This window comes from Nannospalax galili, unplaced genomic scaffold, assembly GCF_000622305.1.
Source record: "Nannospalax galili isolate Female #2095 unplaced genomic scaffold, S.galili_v1.0 scaffold52, whole genome shotgun sequence".
NCBI classification, from domain to species: domain Eukaryota; kingdom Metazoa; phylum Chordata; class Mammalia; order Rodentia; family Spalacidae; genus Nannospalax; species Nannospalax galili.
This window is the reverse complement of record NW_008334003.1, coordinates 2,213,036-2,216,236: the sequence shown is the minus strand read 5'-3', so window position 1 is coordinate 2,216,236 and position 3,201 is coordinate 2,213,036. Positions and strand designations below refer to the sequence as shown.

At 40.6% G+C, this 3,201-nt stretch overlaps 1 pseudogene; it reads right to left on the bottom strand.

Annotated features, from left to right (window-relative positions):
- Window positions 1–1,459: 1,459 nt before the first annotated feature.
- Window positions 1,460–2,221, bottom strand: LOC103730689 (annotated as a pseudogene).
- Between the last annotated feature and the right edge of the window lie 980 nt (window positions 2,222–3,201).

Here is a 3,201-nt window from a genome sequence, read left to right as displayed (position 1 = left end):
GAACTCAGGGCAAGAACCTGGAGGCAGGAGCTGGAGCACAGGCCATGGAAGAATGCTGCTTACTGGCTTACTCCCCCAGCCTGTGCTCAACGTGCTTTCTTATATAATACAGGCCCACCTGCTCAAGGGTGGCACCACCCACAGTGGGCTGGGCCCTCTGGACCCTCACACACTAGTCAACAATCAAGAAAATACCCCACAGACATGGCCACAGGGCAGCCCAACAGAGGCAATTCCCTAATTGAGGCACCCTCAATCCAAATGTTACATGATGCCAACTAAAACTACACAGCACAACTGATCCCTTGTCAACTTCTTGCACAAACATCACTATTCAACCATAACCTTTCGGTTTCTTATCCCCAAGATATGATGTTGATATCACATTGTAAAACAGCACACTTTAAAAGTCCCATAGTCCTTTCCTGTCAATCATCTCCCCCATAAGTAACTGCAATTTTCTTTCTATTGTCTTTGAACTTCATATAAATGGAATTATGCTGTCTGATCATATTTCTGTCTGGTTATTTCTGCTTAACATGATGACTGAGATTCATTTACATTTATCAGTGGTTGATTATTTATGTGTGTGTGTTTACATATTTAGTTTTATTGTAACAAAGCAACATGTTCACTTTTAATGTTTAAAACTAAGCAACATCTTCTTTTCTTTTCAGTGAAAACAAAATAAAATTAAAAATAAACAAAATTACAATAGAGATAGTCAATTCCAAATAAAAACCTCCAGGTTTTGCTGATTCTCCCATTGAGTGGTAGGGCTCAGGACATCATTAGGAGAGAAGTTTATCATCTTAAACTGCAAGGATGTCCCTTTAACATCACAATTAACGTGCCAAATGAGAAGCCATGTTGTCAAAATGCCCACTTAACCCATCCAAACATCTCAAACTCACCCTTTGCTGACCTTCTACAACCATTTTTTTAAAAGCTCTTTTCTCTTTTTATTAAATGAGAGCAGACACGTACATGGTGGTAAATGCAATCTGTCCATATTCACATAGAGACAGCGAAATCTCAGAGCCCAACATATAGAGAAAGGAGGAAAAGTCTAGAGTTCTATGCAGTACCACACAGGGCCCAGCACCCCCAGCCTCCAGCAGAGGCAAGGGAGCATGAAGTTTTTCTTTTTTCCCACAGAACATAGTGGTTGTGTTGATGCCACAGTTTTTGAGACAAGAAGTGACCAAAATAAATTAGGAACAGAAAAATGGAGATTTTTTTTCTCATTTTACTCTGCTCAAGATTACTTTTCCCAAATATGCTGAGACTCTACTGTTGAGAAAAGACGGTTCAAAAACAGGTGACTGAGCACAAGAGCAGTGGGGGTGGTGGGGGGACTGTAACTTCGACTTTCTCCCATGGGCTGGCGAAAATTGAAAAATAAAAAGAAAAATTTTAAAAAGGAAGGTTGGAATCCATCAGGGTTTGTTCTTTTCCATTAGTCACCTTCTCCTTCATCCTCTTCTTCTGCCCCTTCTCCACCATCGTCTTCTTCACCTTCATCCTCATCCCCTTCTTTACTGGTACCTTCCAATCCTTCTTCATTATCATCATCATCGTCTTCATCAACATCATTATCTTCCCCTTCTCCTTCATCACCCATATCAGGAACAAAGTAGTACTGCAAGGGATTTGGCCAAATACCATCTTTGACGTCCTCTCCTAATTCATCTGCGGTGAACCAGGTGAAGAAGCTTCTTCATGCTGTATCTTCCTGCTGACTTTATTCTGTGTTTCCTTGAGCATTTCGTCAAATCCATTCCAGATTTCCATTTGATTTCAGTGGACTTTGAAGATGAATCACCGCTTTCATTCAGATGAAATTCTTTGCAGAGAACTTTATTTTCAAAGTAAAGATTTTCATTAAAATAAAAATCTATTCTGTAACCTGATTTTATATCTTCAAATTCTGTCAAGTCAGCTCTGGTCAAATATTGCAGGGCCTCTTCAGCCTCCTCCCCATGCAGTGCAGACTCAAGTGGATGATTGACAAATGTTGTTAGCCCAATATTTGAGATTTTGGTGATCAATTCTGAAAATATGATTGGTGGAGTTTGTTACATTTCTGTCTTACTTTCAAATGTCCTCACTGACTTGTTCATTGGGTCTGTTTCATTTTGTACTCCATCAATATGTTCACTTGCTTTTTGCTGTTTTTTGATGTCTCGTTGGCCCCATCATAGTTGGAGTTGAGCTCCATATAGATACTTTTTTTACAAATAATATATTTTATTGGATTTTTGTATATTTCAATTGCATCTTAGTCCTCTTTATACCCCCTTCCTCATCGATACCCTCTCATAGACCCTTCCCACACTGGATTTCATGCATTCTGTCATTTATGTTATGGCCTATTAAGTCAAGTTAGTGTCCCCTGACATCCCCCAGTGAAAGTTCATCCAAAGGGATCTAGTCAGCTTACCTAGAATTACTCCCTTAAAGAAAATCACCTCTTCCTCACCCAGTAGTAATCAGCCACCCAATAGTTATTTGACTAATATTAGGGTCTGCTGAACATTTCCACAGTTCTTTGCTAGATTTTTGTCTGCTTGAGTTTGCATGGGTCTTTTACATGCTGTCACCATTGCTTTAAGTTCATATGAGCAAGATTCCAGGGGACTTTAAGACTCTATTTGCATATGGCCATGTACCTCCTCCCATGGTTCTTACAATATTTCTGTCCCCTCTTTTGCAATGGTCCCTGAGCCTTGGGTTAATTGCCCTTTGTTGTGTAAGGGAACTTCACTGATGAGAATTTAGAGATGCATTAGTACTTTTTCTACCTCTTGTTCTACTATATTCCATTGTATTAGTCACTTTTCTTTTGCTGTGATAGAAACACTGACCAGAGCAATTTACAGAAGGAAGTGTTTATTGGAGCCTATGGTGGTTCCAAGGGGCAAGAATTCATCCTGGTAGTGAGGCATGGTGGCAGGAGGTGGCCGGAGCACGAGCAGCAGAAGCTAAGCTCTCACATCATCATGCAGGCACAGGAAGCAAGAGAGCGACTGGAAATCTGGCAAGGCTTAAGAACTCTCTAAGCCTGCCCTGTGTTATGGTTCCTCCAGGATACCCACACCTTCTAAAACCTCCCAAACAGCGCCATCATCTGGGGACAAACTTTCCAAATACTTGGAGCCTATGGGGGACATTTTCATTCAAACCATCACATCCATGAAC